Below are 18,418 nucleotides of genomic sequence, written 5' to 3'. Positions count from 1 at the left end.
TCATTTTACGCGGGGAATCATAACTTGTTCCCTTGCTTTACACTATTGACCCGTTAAGGAACATATTTGCATTTTCCAGGTTCGAGTGTAAGTACACTCCCTCCCAATACTTGTCTAAATCATTTTATATGCTTGCGTTTTTTTGGGTTCGAGTGAAAGTATTACTCCCTCCCAATACTTGTCTAAATCATTTTATATGCTTCTTTGTCCCTTCACCCGGGCTCATTATTCTGATGTAATACGCTCCCGTCACCCGGCTGTGCGTTTACATTTTTATCAAATATTTTTGCTCATTTGATTCATTTGGGTACTTTTAAGTTAGTCCCATTCACCCTACCCTTACTACATCGGATGTAAACGTGTCCGCCATAAGAAGTTCATGGTATCATATGCCACTACTTACTTGGCCAGAGTAAGCGATTAACACATGACACGCATGACCTTTTTATAGTTTTCACATCACGCCCTATGTAAGTAATACCTCTATCTGTTTTTCTTGGAAACAATATCCCGGATAGGTTTTCTATTCAGGTCTTTCCAAGTTTTCAATCTATATATGCAACTTTCAATCTCTACATATTTGTTGCATATTACTATTTATGCAATAATTTAAAACGTGCACCTGATAATGCTTGCCCTAACGGGCTTCTCTTGCCATTAGCCTTGTTCGCGGTCGTTACGCGATTTAGTCCTTGATGGGCATGTTCCTCTTGTCATGCCTCGGACTGTTCCTCTATCACATCCTGAATTTGTTTAACCTTTGTCATCTTTAAATGTAAGTGTCCTTCAATCAAGACATTCACAAAGTTAGTAATGTCAACTTTACTAAATGCCCGTATCATAGTACAAGGCTTTTGTACTATATGTGTCAACGCACGAAATGTTGTTAACCATATCTTTCATTTAATTGGGGTAACGTGTATTTCACGATAACCATATGTGTTGTTTACAACACTTTAATACGCTAAACGATTAACATACATACACTTACTGGATTTGCGATCAAGCCTCGAACTGAACACATTTGTCAACAACCTTGAGCTCTGATTACCAACTTGTAACACCCTAGTTACTAATTAACGATTTGTATGTAATTACCAACAATTAGATGTGTAGTTAAGACAACACATATTATATAAATACGGGTTTATTAAAACTTTTACAAATTATAATTTATTCTACATAACGTGATCGAAATTCGTTGTTTAAAATTTACAACGTGGCAAAGTGCGGAAGCATGTAACTGTATCGTGTTCGGTTCTTCGTTGAGCTTGATCGTCTTCCGGCATCCAAGGTGTACCTACATTTCATAAACATGAAATGCTTTAGTCATACAGGGCTTAAAACGTGTGTAAACGAGTCCGAGAAACAATTGATAACAAAAACAAAAATTTCAACCTGGCCTCCACCGTAACTTACGGTGGTACCGTAAGTTACGGTGGCCTCTGAATGTTAATTCCCCCCACCGTAAAACAGGGGGAATCTACCGTAGCTTTTTCATCTCCACCGTAACTTACGGTGGCACCGTAAGTTACGGTGGCCTCTGTGCAGCCCAGTATCCTTTTTGCCGCAATTGGCACGAAATCTTTCGTATCTTTCAAACCGCTTATCTGTTTGACCTACCGTTTCTTCCTACATGATTGTAATTTAATTCTCCATCATATGGAGTTAAAATCCGACATCCGGCTTGATAAAATTTAAGATTTTAAAGTCTTCGGCTTATTACTCTTTTACCAAAATTTGACCCGTTCGTGATTTTATCAAACATACAAGTTTGTTTGACCCTTAATTCTCATAAATCTATTAAATTCAATGATGTCTAACATATTAGGTTCCAATTATAGAATTATATATCTTCTTTAACCCATTTTCACCCATATGCTTATTTTGACCCGTTTGAGGTATTTAAGCATATTTTAAGCACCAATTGCTTTCATTCATTTCCAAATACATATGTCCACATTTCTTATCAAAGGATCTTCCACCACAACTATATTTGTGGTGGATTCAATGTGGTGACTTATATAACAAAATTTACCCTTCAAATCGTTATTTTACGGCAAAGACTCAAATAGAGCCATTTGACTAACGTTTTACATCCTTCAACTTCTATACTCATCCTAAGTAATTATCTAATTGTAAAACTCGTTTCCAAACAACCTTTAAGAGTTGTTTGTTCAATTTAGCCCACAAGGGCGTTTTGGTCAACATTAGTCCTTCATTTACGACGAATGACTTTTAGTTACTTGTTTAACTCAAACTCCGATCTTTTAACTATGGTTTTATTTGAAAGGGGACTAGGCCTTTCAAATATAATGACCATTGTCCCTAACATTTGGTTTACCTATTAGGGTAATCAAAAACTTATTCTAGACTTCGTTTAACTCTCATTAGTCTTACATTTAAATGAGAGTTATCTTATTATGCGTACCTGGCTCGGATCATTACATTGACCCATTTAAGTACCTTGCCTCGATATCTACTAAGTAATAGCGATGTAAATATCCACTCGATATTTATTTCTGAAATCAAACAACTTATCAAACCATTAGTCGATATTGTCAAAAAGTGATATTTTCACCTTTTGACCCGTTGGTCTAAATGACCGATGATATTGGCGAGATAGAGCTTATTGCCATCTCGTCTACACGACTCGTTCCAATTTACACCGCACGGTCGTTTTAACTATAATTCACCTCTTAACGCTTTTTGGCCTATTAAGGCTTACGAAATATGTATCTTTCAAAAACCGATAATTATTGTCAACAAGTGTCCAAATTTCAATTTTTACCCTTATTGGTTATCTTGTTCCGTACGACTACACGCCGGAAACACCATATCTCAATTTCCCATTTGTCTTGTTCGAAATCAAAACAACAAAGGACATTCTAAACTATATGACTAGTGTAAGCTATACTTACCTTGCATCCATGCCACGCTTTTCTTTCCGTACGCGCTCCGTTTGACCCGCTTCATCCACAAGCTTCCACCTAGCTTGTTAGGCGTCAAACTATTATCATATTTCATAAGATGGTTAATTTAGTCATTGTTAATCATAACTCTTCCATCTTACGCATTTTTCTATCAAATTTATCATTCGATCTTACTAATGGTTGGTTTGACTACTAAAAGTCAAACGCCCCTTAGCATATAAATGCACATTCAAGCTCTATCTATCAATTAGTAGCTAACATGATCTTATACACTTAGTTACATGAACATGGCTACCAAATTTCATCATAATATTCAAAATCCATTTCAATCATGTATGAACAAGTTCCCAAATCACTAAATTTGTTTGAGTGCCTTGTTTCTATTATCCAATATGATGATTTTAAACATAAACTTATCATCATACTTACTATTATATCAAAACCTACTTCCTAGTTTACTTGTTAATCACATACAAGTGATATTACTTCAAGTTCTTCATAATTTCATCATATCTAACAAAACCCACTTCAACCATATATGAACAAGTACCCAAATTCATGGTTAAATCGAACACCTTCTATTTGTTTTCATGCATGTTGATTCTAAGCATGGTTATATCATCAAAATCATTATAACATTAAAACCCACTTGTCTAAGTGTGTTAATTCATCAAATCCTTCAATTCATAGCACGTTATGTATGATTTTCACTTAGGGTTTCGTTCCTAAGCAAGTATACATCACTAATCTAGCCATAGCTTCTCTAATCTATGCCTAATTCACGATTAGGATGTTTATCCAATTTTTACAACTTCACGAATCATCAAGATTTTACATACCTTACGATCCTCTTGTTCGGGTGATCATTAATTCATGCTCAGTTGTGAATTTGGGCTTCATTTGATCCTTCAATTTGATGGATTTGTTGAAAGTTAGGGTTTGGCTCCATGGGAGCTCCCCTGAGATCGATCTAGAGCACACACTTGTGTGTTTGTGTTTTGTTTAGTTATTAATAAATAACCTTTCAAGTTATACAACTTTAACCCCTCGTGTTTGGTTCGTTATTAAGTAGATCACAACCTACTTATTTCTAATATCAATATTCCCATTTATTAACTAGGTTAGACATTCCTAGTTAACTTAGTGGGTTCGGGGGAAATTATGACTAAGTTTATTTTATTTCCTTAAAAGCTTTTGTTTACTTTTTATTTAATATTAGGATTAATTATTTAAATCTTAATATTTACCGGGTAAATTTTTCCACTAACGGTACTTTACCCGTCTTTCAGTATTAACGGAGTTTGATTATCAAACCCGTTTTCGGGGTGTTACAACATATTTCGAAATTCATCCTACACGTTGAAATTTATCTTACACAACTCGTAATTTATCCTACACAACTTCTAATGTATCCTACACTTTAAATTATTTTATTTTGTTTTTTTTTAAATATATATTTTGAAGATAAGTTACAAAAATTTAATGTATTAGCTATTAAAGAGGAAGACTACAAATTAAAGATCTATGTAGATTTACCAATGTACCCTTATAGTAACATTAAATACTTATATTAAATGAAGTAAGATAAAGCATTTTTATTGGTTGAAATTTGTTCTTTTTTCTTCTTACAAAAAATTTCTTCTCATTTGAACTCTCCGCTATATATATATATATATATATATATATATATATATATATATATATATATATATATATATATATATATAATGGAACGCTTTTAGGCTTAATGGGCTTTATAATATGGTAGTGGATGGCTATAGAAGTCATATTAGTTCATAACAAGCGATTTTGATGTTAAAGTGCATGTTAATGTTAATGATTAATGTTATACTTTTGAGCCTTAGTGGACCTTGTAATGTGCTTGTAGGTTGGCTTTGGTTATTGAATATATGTTTCATAACAAGTAATTTTAGTGTTAAAATACATGTGTATATGTATGATAATGGTACACTTTTGGGTTTTAATGGGCTTTGTAATGTCTTAGTGGGTTAGATTAGTTCATAACAAGTTATTTTGGTAGAAAAAATAACATGTAAGAACATCAAAGCCCCAAAACAGTAACATCAGAGCAAAAAAAAAAAAAAAACAAAATAACGATTCTGGTCGGAATCGTAAACATACCAACAAAGATCGTCACTTAGCTCCAACGAAAGCAACGAAACACGACATAAATACAACACCGATAAGTTGTATTACCGGAATTTGACGGAAAGATGGGTCATTAGGCGCGGCGTTACAATGGCGATGGAAGATGCACACAATAAGAGAGAAAGTGGGTTGCTGCCAAATGAAGCAAACCCACAAGCAAACACGGTTTAAATACCCAAGTAAGGGTACAAGCCCACAAACAAACGTTACAACCCAATAAAGCACAAACAAACTACAGAACCCAACTTACACCTAAATATGCACAATAATGTTGCTAATTCATCGTATGTAAATTCATAGTATGTAAATTAGGATTATTACATCTATTGATTTAAATATAATATATGTTACGGTTTTTTTAACTGTTGTTATATCTTTCATTGAATTCATTGAATCAATAGATGTCCTTAACTCCTTATCTTAGATGCACTATATAAAAATGCTTTAATGATATTTCAATTCTTCAATTTTGTATTAAACGTGTTTAAAATATTTAAACTTGTTGAATTCCTTGCATATTGTGGCGGACATTCGATCATAGTACTAGTACGATACATTCACTCAGAATGACAACCAAAGGAAATATCTCTAATAGGACAGCGACAAGTATTTTACATCAATCGATAATAAAAACATATACATGTATCGGTTTGGATAATCGTGATACTGGTACCGATGTTATTTTATCGAAATCGGTTCGTCATGACACCGGCCGGTACCGATTCGGTTCATCACAATAAAACACAAAAACGAAAATCTTTAATAAAACATAGATTCAATTAAACACATTGCAAGGGTAGGGTAGCTGATGTCACTTTATTTAACAAAACCTAAATCGTGAGGCAGCTTTGATACCGTATTGATTTGTGCTACGATCACTTGTACATTGTCATTTGCAACTCAGTTTTGAGTAAAACTTTTGATATACATAAAAACAAGCCCGTAGCAACAGCATACTCGATAATTTAAAAATAATCATATTTCAAAAGTTATAAAAGAAAAAATATAATATGTTGAAAAGTAATTATTATCAAAGCTACCTCACGATTTAGTATTTATTATATAAAGTGACGTCGTTTACCATATTGTTGCATTGCATCGTACTTATTTTAATATGTGTTTTATATAATAACAATTAGCGAATGAAGTTTGTGAGAGGAAAACTAGTGTTAATTGAACAGTAAAATTTAGTTTATTTTCTGTGTTTCGATTACTTGTACATTATCATTTACAATTCGGTTTTGAGTAACACTTATATCAAGACGTAGATATATATATATACACACACGTAGCAAGGACATACTCGGAATTTTATAAAAAAAATTGTATTCTAATCGTTATAAAAACAAAATATGTTAATAAGTAATTATAAAATGAAATAGTATTAAAAAAAATCCTACTGTCCAATTAAGAGTGGTTTTCCTCTCACAAACTTCGTTTGCTTGTGTACCTATAACTCACAGATTAATGATTGGTATTGAAGCTGGCCCTGCACCTAAGAGATACTGGGCCTCAATTTTTATGGGTCAATATAGTTTTCCTTTTTGACTTTTTGTCAAATCCGCTTTTCATATCCTCCTTTAATCTTTTCCTAACCAAGGCCGAAGAAGCAAGTCACCGTAAACGGGCTTTGAGTCGGCCTTTAATGGGCCGTGTTCTTCTTCATCTCCTAGGGTTTACATCTGATCTCTATATAATCTACTCTTGGCAAACAACTCATCACAATCTTCTTCAAACTCATCGTGTTTCTACTGTATCAAATTATTTTCGTTTTTATTTAATCTTTTAAAGCAGAAGAATCCTATGAGGAAGAAATCCCCAATAAAGATAGGAAGTGCCGTATGACACATTAAACAGCAGCGGATCCGGCTAACACTCTTCCCATCCACCATTTAACCGGCTCTTCAAAATCATTAACACGATTAACAAAGCTTCGGTTTTTGGTCGGGATCGTGCTTCATCCTGTTCCGCTGTGTGTGTGATTTGTAACGGGTCTCCTGAGGTTTCTTCTGTTTCACTTTAGAACAAAATGTTTTTTAGTTAAATTAAGATATGTTTTCTGTTAGGTTCGATGCCACGTCAACGGTAGCCAAAAGTGCATTGACCGACCGATGATGCTATGATTGAACCGATAATAAACTTTTGTGTGTTTCGCATGTTATAGGAACCTGTGAACGATTGTTCGTTCATTCACAGAGCCGTTTATTGCGATTACATAACTTTGAATATCTTTTTTTTGCCGGTGAGGAATTATGTTTTAAATAGTTGGAATTACCGACTGATAATATTTTGATGATAGATCGACTATCTGAGGCATTTAATTTTGTTTTATTGAGTTGGTGATTCAGATTATTTGATTCGTATCATTTTTTTAAACAGAGAAATCACGGTTGTTTGGGCTTGCGTTTATATAAATTGGGTGCTTGATCTTTAATAACCGTGTTTCTTTGTTTAAAGAGATGGTTTGGATCAACTTATGTGAGGAAGTATTGTATTATATACGGTTGTACTACTTGTGTAGAATTTATGTTGTAATGTAAGATTACATTTATTGTTGGTATATTGTAAATTATAAGTTAATAAAAAAGATAAAATGATAAAAGTTACACTGAATGAAAAAACAGACTAAAATCGTTGAACCATATGAAAAAATAGAGCAAAAAACATTGAACCTCACATATAAGCTACGATATGTTAACTTGCAAAATTTAGAACGAAACGTAAAATGAAAAACTTGCGAAAGATAAAAAGTATAGGGGAACAAAGTTGTAAATAATAAAGTGTTCTTTTAAATTATGAAAAATGGAAACTTTGAGTTAAAAGTAAAAAAATTAAAAGGGTTAAAATACAAAATATGAAATGTTTGGGTTATAAGTGAAAAATCAAATTTTGAAGAACTCCCCAAGCTTGGGGTACAACTCCTAATGCGTAAAAAAAGTTGATTCTTTTTAATGTAATAATACTTAAAATTTTCATATCAAAAATTAAAGTATATACTTAAATATTCTGATCACTATTCATCATAAGTTAGTGTAAAAAATGGTAGTTTTGTTGGTGCAGTTGTCTGTCGACTTCATCTCCGTTCGAGTCGTAAATTAGAACTGTTTGTATAGGACACAAAAAACGAGGAAATGGAATTTATAGGTGATTCCGCTTGAAATGACATAGTTGTCTGTCGACTTAATCTTCGTTCGAGTCTTAAATTAGAACTGTTTGTATAGGACACGAAAAACGAGGAAATGGAATTTATAGGTGATACCGCTTGAAATGACATATAGTCATTTCAAGCGAAATCAAGAGTTTCTTCACTTCAAGCGAAATCATGAGATTTAGAACTTTGTGGTGATTCTGCTTGAATGTGATTCCGCTTGAGCATGTTCAAGCGGAATCACATGCCTATAAATACCTACTCGAGCGAAATCAGTTGCAACTGTTCATGTTTCCAACGGCGAAGCTCTGTCGAAGTGTCTACGTGCTGTAAATTGCTTCCAGATTAATAAACGAGACAGTTAATAGTGAATTCAAGCTAAACAAAGACAGAATCAATGAATTCCGCCTCTGATTCTGTCTGAGACCTCTTCTGATCGACTCGTTTGGTCGTTTAACGATCCTACAAGTGGTATCAGAGCTCAGAAGGAAGAGTTCTTACTATTTAGCTCGTTTTCGCTGGAAAATTCTGATTTCTGCACCTTCTTTTCAAAATTGAACATGTTTTAACGGATAAAATGGCTTGAATTTTTCACTATATAAGCGAAATTGTGTTTTATCAAAGCCTTGAAAGAATCAGATCAAAATTCGGCCTAAATCTGCTAAAAATGGACTAAAAACCTTATTCCGCTTGAACGTGTCGTTTTGATTCCGCTTGAAATTTCAAGCGAAATAAGATATTCCGCTTGAAAAGGTCTGTTCCCGCTTGAAAATTGAAGTCATTTCAAGCGAAATAAGTGATTTCGCTTGAAAACACCTGATTCCGCTTGAGAAGGTTCAAGCGAAATCAGTGATTCCGCTTGAGAAGGTTCAAGCGAAATCAGTGATTCCGCTTGAAATCGCTAATCTCGTTTGAAAAACTTGCTTGATTCCGCTTGAAAACATTATCTCGCTTGAAATTACAATTGATTCCGCTTCAAGTTGTGATTTCGCTTGAATTATCTTGTTTGAAAACGTATTTCGCTTGAAACATTTCAAGCGAAATCAGTTATTTCGCTTCAAAGTGTTGATTCCGTTTGAAATTTTCTTGTAGGTAATTTCGTTAGAAAGGGACTGTCTTGATAAACGTGTTTCCAAATTATGGATATAAATTTTTTTAATATGGATAGTAAAACACTTTTATTAATGAAAGAATTTAACTCGTTTTCAAGTTGTCCAGGTGAAAGTACAAGGAGTCTTATTGATAGATATAGTCATCATGTTCGTTCATGTCTAAGAAAGGTATAACCAAAAGCCCAAATGAATGGGTTGAGAAATTAGCCAATGCCTTACCTCAAAAAGAATGGGATACATATCTTTTGAGTCTAAAAAGATCAGGAGAATACTATGGACTGGCAATTTGTCAATTCATTAAGAAGCTTGAAGAACAAATGGAGAACAATGTTGTGAAAAAGAAAAATCAAGATGGAAAATCATTATTAAAAAGGAGCAAGAATAAAGGTGTCCAAGTGGGAGAGGAACAGATTGAAAAGATTTCAGCTTTGAAGGATGAGACGAAAGCTGATGATAAACAGATTCCTGAGAAATGCTTAAACAGTGAAAAATCTGAACCAGATAATGCCAAACTCTTGAAGGATGCGGAAAGTTTGACATTGGAAATCAAAAATTTGAAAGATGAAAAGCAATCTGATGATAAACAGATTCTTATGTTGCAGGAAAATTGTGAGAAGCTGAAATCTGAAAATGTTAAACTGTTAAGTGATTTGAACAGTTTGACATTAGAAAACAAAGTTTTGAAAGAGAAAGAAAAGGATTTTGAAAGCAAAAAGAAATCTTCAGAAAATGAAGATTTCTGGATAAAGCTTGAAAATAAAAATCTGAAAGCAAATGAAACAAAATTTCAAGAACAGATAAAAGTTATGGAAAATGAAAAGTCTGTTCTTGAAAACATTAAGAATGAGAATGAAAAATCAATCAAGTCTCATCTTGAAAGAATATCTCAGCTTGAAAATGAAGCTGAGAATTCAAGAGCTAAAATTGATGAGCTTGAAAAGAAATTGAAAGGTTTTGTAACTTCATCATAGTTTTTGAATCACCCTTGTCCAAAACCGATCAATTCTGTTCCAATAAGTGACAACGTCACAAATTTTGACAAAGTCAAAATTGAAGATTGCGATGAGAAATATGATGATGAAAATGAAAAAATTGAGAAAAAGAAATTGTTTTTGAAATTAAAAGAAAAGTTTCAGAAAACTAATTTGCATTCTACATAAAAAGGTGAATGTTCAAAGCAGAAGCCTTTGGAAAAGAATGCAGAATCAAAACAAAAAATGAAAAATAAGAAAATTGTTCAAAAAGAAAATAAAAGTTCATCAGATCAATCATCCAATCGCAATAAAAAATCACAAAAATTGAAAAATGAAAACTCAAAAATAGTTGGTAATGAGTGGTGCAGGTTTGACCACAGTGCTTCAAAGCCAAATTCAGTTTTCAGGAGGAGTGATGATTACCACAGAGCCAAACAATGCTATGATCTGAGTATTTGGTGTGAAAGTGGTGAATGGTACGATAACAGAGTGTGTTACACTTGTGGTGTAAAAGGACACATTGCTGTTAACTGCCAGAGTTGGAGTTATGAGACAAGGAGATGCTATAACTGCCAAATCAAAGGTCACATTGCCAGAGATTGCCCAATGAGATCAAAAGGGGAGATCGAGGGCTGAATCTCAGAAAGTGACAAAGAAACCAATCAAAGTCAAAGAAAAGCCCAAGGAACAGAAAGTTCCAGAAACGAAAGTAAAACTTTCACAAGGGCAGAAAGACAGACTGAGGAAGAAGAGGAAGAAGGTGAGAGAGTATCTAGAAAGGATTTTGTCCTCGGATACAACAAGAAAATCAGAGAAGAGTTCTGATAAATCGTCTTGCTCTCCAAAGAATGACAAATCAAGCAAAACGAATTCATCAGATGCAAATCTGAGGACAGAATGGAGTGTGAAGAAAAGAAAAGTTCCTGGTGATGAATTTGTTTCTTCTGAAACAAAAGAGCCAGTTGTTGGCAATAATCTTGACTCGTCAAAGTCAACGGAGCCATGTTCAGGCGATGAATCTGGTGTGGTAAAGCCATAAGAGCCATTTGTTGAGGTAAAAGTTGAGAATCCTGGTTTAACAATGGATGATGTAAATTTTCCACCATTGTTGAACAAGAATTCAAAAACACCCAAGGACCGTCAGGCTTGGGTGAATCTGTTTAAATAAAAAACCTGACTTGCCAGAGTTCCCAGTTTGGTAAGCGTGGAACATGAATCGGCACATTTCTTGAGAAATTCACTTCAGTGATATTTCGATCGACAAGTGGTTAATCAAGGACATTAAATTGTACTTGATTTTCTACAAGCGGTGTTGAGGTTTAAAACCGGAAATGATAAATCTTTCATGTGTTTGAGGAGAACAAAGTGATGAAGTAACCCCATTTCTTACAAGTGGTAAAATCAACAAAACTTATTTTCAAGAAAAACCATTTTGATTAAAACAAACTTAAGTGTTTTGAAATCATAATGGGAAAATAGTTTGTTGTGAGGGGGAGTTCTGATTGTTTTGTAACGCCCATATTTCTTAGTCCGAAAAGTAATATTACCATACTATTATTTAAGAAAAATTCGGGCATGACCCGTTCGTAATAAGAACAATTCCCTGTAAGATCGTCGTGTAAGAACTTAAAGATAACGCAGCGAAAAAATAGCTTTAAAAATTTCTTTACGGTCTTATAACAATACACACATTCAAGAAGAAGCTTACAAAATTCACTTCCCTTTTTAATTTTAAAATTAATGTGTTACAAAATTAAGACCACGTAACCGTTCTTTCCGTACAACCCTTGTTATTCGACTCGATCTATGCCCGCTTATCTTCGATAGTGGTAGAAGAAATCCGTGTAGTACCTGTGGACACCACATACAACTTAACCATTAGTCATTGACAACGTCATACAACAATAATCTGATACAAATTAAAAATCATATAACATTCGACAACATAAACTTTGATTCATTCGACTATCCTCTCGGATTCCTTTGTTCCGAGTTCGGCTTCAAGGTTCGGCTTCAATTCTACAAGAGTCTGACGTTCTCATTCCTGCATTACATTTCAATCTCAAGCACATCATTAGTAATGTCCATACTCAAATGTATTGAAACCATGTATACATGCATACCTGTCCCATTCTTTTCATAGACGATAAATCCTACTTCGTGCATTCATATATTCATACGCCTGATCATACGCACCTACATATCTACATACAATCATATTTATACATACATACATACATACATACATACATACATACATACATACATACATACATACATACATACATACATACATACATACATACATACATACATACATACATACATACATACATACATACATACATACATACATACATACATACATACATACATACATACATACATACATACATACATACATACATACATACATACATACGTACATATCTGATGCATATGCTTTTGGTACGCCTAAGTGGTTAATATTTACATGTTTTAGCATCGAATTTGTATCGAGACATGTTACTTTGATGCATTTTTACATGTAGGGTAGTGGTGGAAGGTTACGTGATGATTCCGGATCATAAACCTATCACATGGAGCTTTACACACATCAAAGGAACTCAAGGAAAGTGATCTAGGCTTGTTTGGAAGACCCCGACGTTCACTTTAACATGGAACCAGCGTTTGATAGTGAAGCATGGGCGTTTGGGTTTCTGCCCGGCGTTCCATACTCCCAAACCCGGCGTTCCATACTCCGGGTGCAGATACAAAATGCCCACTAAAACTCGCATAACTTTTAACCCGATTGTCCGTTTAACCTCACGTTTCTTCCTACATGCTTGTAAATTCACATTCTATCATATGAACTTAAAATCCCATATCCGGATTAAGGAAATTCTTAACTTACATGCTATCGGCTTAATAATCATTTTCTAATTATTTGACCCGTTTATGTTTTCATCAAACCACTCCTTTGTTTTAACCCAAAACATACATGAACATTATATCCATGATACTCTTATATTATCTAGAGTTTCGTACTTGAGGTTTACGCAACCGATACCTGGTATTCATTATATTCATTCATTCCATTTAAATCTACGTATCAAACTTGTTACTAAAACCTCCACTTGCGCAAATGTATATCTATTAAACCAACTCACATCTGAATCTTTTGACTATTAAACCACATCTCCGATTCCCGGATTGCGTACTTATGTGCAATTCTACCCATTAACCGTTTATATTACCGTAGCCATTTCTTATACAACTTTTCGATATAATCATAAGACCTCATTTTGACCCGTTTGGTCTACTTAGAAAAATTCACCAATTTCATCCAACTAAATCCATATTTGACATTAAACATCATGTTTAATTAATTAAAACGCTACATTACTTAAACAAACTAAGAAGTGATTACGGAATCACTTACCTCGAGTGTCCGTTTCATACATGCTTCCTCATCCCTTTTCCGTTTGCCTTCCATGCTTTCCCCTTTAAACATGATCCTAAACTTTCATACCATCAATATTACTACTTCATTAGAATAAACACACATTCTAACATTGCATTCATTTTCACATTCGTAATCTATTTTAACTTTACTCGTTAATTTCCATCAACGCAAAGTATTAACTAGAATCATATCTTTTCATTCCCTACTCACATAATAAAACACATATACAACCACAAGATCATATATGCACACAACACAAACGATTTCTTCCGTACTAGTCAACTCATAATTCACGATTAACAATCATCATTAAAAATTAGCTATTTTAACCCTAATCTTGAACCCGACATCATCCTTACTAGTAACCCACAAACTTGTTCTCTTGAGCATTTCATCGAACACTTGGCGGGTTTCGCATTAAAGCATAATGTACAATATATTTTCATGTTCATCTTCCTAATTTTTGTGCTCACTTGTCATTAACACCTAAAAAGAAATCGCATAACTTCGCACCATACTAATTCTAACTAACAATAACCAATCACATAAATCAATACACATTCAATTTTTGCATAAGATTTGACATGGGTAGTATACCCATGTCACCACCCTACCTATAGCAAATGGGTTTTCCCCAAATCTTCATCATAATCAAAATTTAACATACTTTGGCATCTACCCATTCATTATCACTAACATCCATGCTTAATCTTACCCTATAATCACATATTACACAAAACCCACTTGATCAAACATTATTAGAATACCAAAATTCGACTTACATGATGGTAGAAACACTAAAGTGATCGACAATCTTGGTTCATGCATTAGTTTAGCCCTTCAATCCCCCTTCAATTTGATGGATTTTGGTGAAACTAGGGTTTCACCTCACCCTCTGCCCCTGATCGATCGTATATACACACGCACACTCTATGTGTGTTTTTAATTTTTCATTCTTTTAATGTTTTAAGTTTTGCCACTTTACACATTTGGCCCCTCAAGAATAATATGTATATTATTAAGACCAAGACTATCCTTACTTGTTCATAACTAGCTTAAATTAAAATTCTCATGGAATTTGGGGTGTTACATGTTTATGTCAAGTGGATGGAGAATTGAGGCGATTCACATCATGTTGTCATGTTCCTGTACAGTTTGTTTTCAAATTTCTTTAAATGTGTTTGAATTTTAGGGGGAGTAAAAAATTTTAGAAAATCCAAAAACCTTAGAAAATTTTGAAAAAGCCAAAAACATGATAAAATGAAAAATGAGTTTTTTTTTTTATACAAGAGGAAATGATAGTAAACCAGTGGACTATCACAGCATGCTAAAGAAATGTAATGCCAAAGGTGATAAACAATCTCACTAAGGATGTGACGATAGGCTCAGCTAGACTAGTAGATTTGCGATAATGTTACAAACATAAAGAAAAAGCCTAGTTCTAGTGGGAAACATGATTGAAAGCATAGTACTTAGTTTTGTCCTTCTTGATTGTGTGCCTGCTCAGTAATCGCTGAATGCCAAAAAGCATAAAAACTGGTTAAGTTTGTGAGCTTTCACAACTTTGCTGAAAATGACACTGTGATTGTGTATTTCTTTTGCAAAGACTTAAACTTGTTTTATTTCTTTATTTTGTTTAAGCATTGGACATCCTCTGCGTATACCTGAGTATCAACCTGGATGTCATTGCCTAAACGTTCAGCTTTATTTTCTTTGGTGTTTCGTTTAAGCTTTGGATCACCTCTGTGTATACGTGAGTATCGAACTGGTGGTTAAAGCCTAAACAATTTCAACTTGTTTTTAGTTTCTTTATTTTATTTAAACATTGGACTTTCTCTGCGTATACGGAAGTATCAACCTGATTGTTAATGTTTAAACATTCTGCGTTGTTTTCGCACAAATCACAGTTGATCAAAGTTTAAAGGCATTACTTGAGTTAGTGTATTACATGATGAGGGGATATGCTGAGATCATGGGGTCCATACGAATTTAGTGCAAAATTAATATACCTAACGTATCGGTAAGCATTTCGAAAGTTTTTAGATTGAGTTTAAGTGGACAACAATATCGTCAATCTATGTGAATCGCTTAGAACTGAAAACGATTGAAAGCTTAACGATGCTTGTGATGTGTCTCAAAAACTGATATGATCCTCTTTCACAATCTCACAAAAAATAATGTTTGTACATATTTCATTTCTGCATTTAAATTTCTGTTCAGTTTACATATTTTGGAAAATTCAAAAAGGTTTTCGACATCTGATGATGATGAGCTGATTTTCAAAATTCAAAGGCTAAACATGACAAACTGATGGTTTTGGAAAAGAGTGTTTGTGTTGAAAATTTTGAAATGTTTAGATGATTCATTAATTTGAATCAGAATTTAGAATGTTTCAAATTTTTGAAAAGATTTCAAATGAGAAAATTTGTTTATGAGTGGTTGAGATGTGTATAGGTAAAAGAAAGGTTTCTGAACCTGTTGCTACGGAAAGCCAGGATGCAATTCAGAACCTGTGGAGAGCTTTATCAGAGAAAAAGCCAGGGATTGATCTCAAGGTGATAGATAATTCCAGACAGCGATCCCAGCATGATGAAAGGGGGAGTCTGACGAGGTTAGAGCCAAAGAGAAGATCGTGGTTCATGCTAAGAAAGAAAGAAGACCGATCAAGATTGAAGAGTCGTCATGTTGAAGGCTCTCACTGAAGATTCCGTCAACATTCAGGGGGGTCTGTTGGTGCAGTTGTCTGTCGACTTCATCTTCGTTCGAGTCTTAGATTAGAACTGTTTGTATAGGACACGAAAAACGAGGAAATGGAATTTACAGGTGATTCCGCTTGAAATGACATATAGTCATTTCAAGCGAAATCAAGAGTTTCACTTCAAGCGAAATCATGAGATTTAGAACTTTGTGGTGATTCCGCTTGAATGTGATTCCGCTTGAGCATGTTCAAGCGGAATCACATGCCTATAAATACCTACTCGAGCGAAATCAGTTGCAACTGTTCATGTTTCCGATGGCGAAGCTCTGTCGAAGTGTCTACGTGCTATAAATTGCTTCCAGATTAATAAACGAGGCAGTTAATAGTGAGTTCAAGCTAAACAAAGACAGAATCAATGAATTCCGCCTCTGATTCTATCTGAGACCTCTTCTGATCGACTCGTTTGGTCGTTTAACGATCCTACAGGTTTTGTGAGAAGTGTAAGAAATGTTTTAAGCTCTTAGATCTTATAGTTAATGGTTGAGATAAAAAAGGATGTAAAATGTAAATTATGTTTTATTTATTTATTTTTTTACTAGTTTAGCTAGATTAAGGGTAATACTCTTTTTAAGTTGTGTTGTTAAAATAAAGAAACTGTCATCAAGCTCAATGCACATGCAAGTAGGGGTGTTCATCGGGTTTTTTCTTCGGGTTTCCGAGTCGGGTTGTTCGTCTTTTTGTCTAGGAAAAATTGACCCAATAACCGACCCATTTAAAGTTCGGGTTAGTCGGTTTTGGGTTATTCGAGTTCGGGTCGGGTTGTTCGGTTTTCAGGTTTAGATGAAAAATGAAAAATTTATGTTTTTTTTATAAGATATCATCAAAGTTCATATTGCTATTTTAAAAATATCATCAAAGTTCAAACATTATTTGACAATATGCTATTGTAATATTTAAAAGTCCCAAAACTTAATGTTTCATATATTAAAGACTCCAAACCAAAACACTTTTATAAGAAAAAAACAATAAATGTTCATGTTTTTTTTCGGGTTTCGTGTTTCGCATTTTTCAGGTCGGGTTGTTCGGGTTTTTGGTAGGGAAAAAGTGACCCGATAACCGAACCATGTAAAGTTCTGGTTGGTCGGGTTAGGGTTTCTCGGGTTTGGGTTTTTTCGGATATTCGCTAATTCGGGTGGCTTTGAATTCGGGCTGGGTTTCGGGTTTTGGATAAAAATGAACAGCCGTACATGCAAGTTACATCCAACTTTTTTTAATGTCAATAACTTTTTAAACATAACCTTTTTTAAAAATATAAATTACACCATAATAGCGAGTTTTTTTTATCTTTAATATGAGTATCATATTGTTATACTTATATAGAGAAAAAAATACGTATAACATGATATGAAACCTACTGGAATACAGGTTTAAAACACTATACAAAGAACATCTACTGGAATACAGGTTTAAAACACCATACAAAGAACATCTACTGGAATGCATATGTAAAACACCATGAATGGAGGTGTAAATGCAGGTGTAAAACATCATACGAAGAACACCTATTGGAATGAAGGTGTAAAACACCATGAATACAGGTGTAAATGCGGATGTAAAACACTATACGAAGAACACCTACTGGAATGCAGGTGTAAAACACCATGAATGCAGGTGTAAAACACCATACGAAGCACAACTACTGAAATACATGTGTAAAACACCATGAATGCAGTTTAAAACACCATACGAAAAAGATCTACTGGAATTGAAGGTGTAAAACACCATAACTGTATCATCTTGTTCCATTGAGTAATTATTACGAACTCGATCCTTTCATCATAATTCAGTTGTCCATAAAACACCATAACGTAACATGTATCTGCCTATTGCATCGAACTGTCCATTATATCATGTATGTTGCGATTAAAAGATGATGAAA

At 34.0% G+C, this 18,418-nt stretch overlaps 1 long non-coding RNA gene and 2 other non-coding genes across 4 annotated transcripts; 2 read left to right on the top strand and 1 right to left on the bottom strand.

Moving 5' to 3' along the window:
* Positions 1 to 6,900: 6,900 nt before the first annotated feature.
* LOC118483637 lies at positions 6,901 to 6,969 on the top strand. Its single transcript, XR_004870924.1, has one exon. It is a non-coding gene; the product is annotated as a small nucleolar RNA U49 (small nucleolar RNA).
* Positions 6,970 to 7,167: 198 nt separating this feature from the next.
* On the top strand, positions 7,168 to 7,321 carry LOC118483636. The gene has a single exon (XR_004870923.1). It is a non-coding gene; the product is annotated as a small nucleolar RNA snoR2/U65 (small nucleolar RNA).
* A 4,664-nt stretch (positions 7,322 to 11,985) lies between these two features.
* Positions 11,986 to 14,713, bottom strand: LOC110882877. Of its 2 annotated transcripts, none has more exons than XR_002560268.2 (4): positions 14,564 to 14,713; positions 13,758 to 13,833; positions 12,460 to 12,540; positions 11,986 to 12,380 (listed from the first exon to the last, which is right to left on the bottom strand). It is a non-coding gene; the product is annotated as an uncharacterized LOC110882877 (long non-coding RNA). The 2 variants fall into 2 exon arrangements; XR_004869751.1 differs by having other exon boundaries at positions 13,758 to 13,838; positions 14,564 to 14,702.
* Between the last annotated feature and the right edge of the window lie 3,705 nt (positions 14,714 to 18,418).

Source organism: Helianthus annuus, chromosome 10 (genome assembly GCF_002127325.2).
Source record: "Helianthus annuus cultivar XRQ/B chromosome 10, HanXRQr2.0-SUNRISE, whole genome shotgun sequence".
NCBI classification, from domain to species: Eukaryota; Viridiplantae; Streptophyta; class Magnoliopsida; order Asterales; family Asteraceae; genus Helianthus; species Helianthus annuus.
Note: the sequence above shows the minus strand (reverse complement) of the source record. Positions and strands in the feature narration are given on the sequence as shown.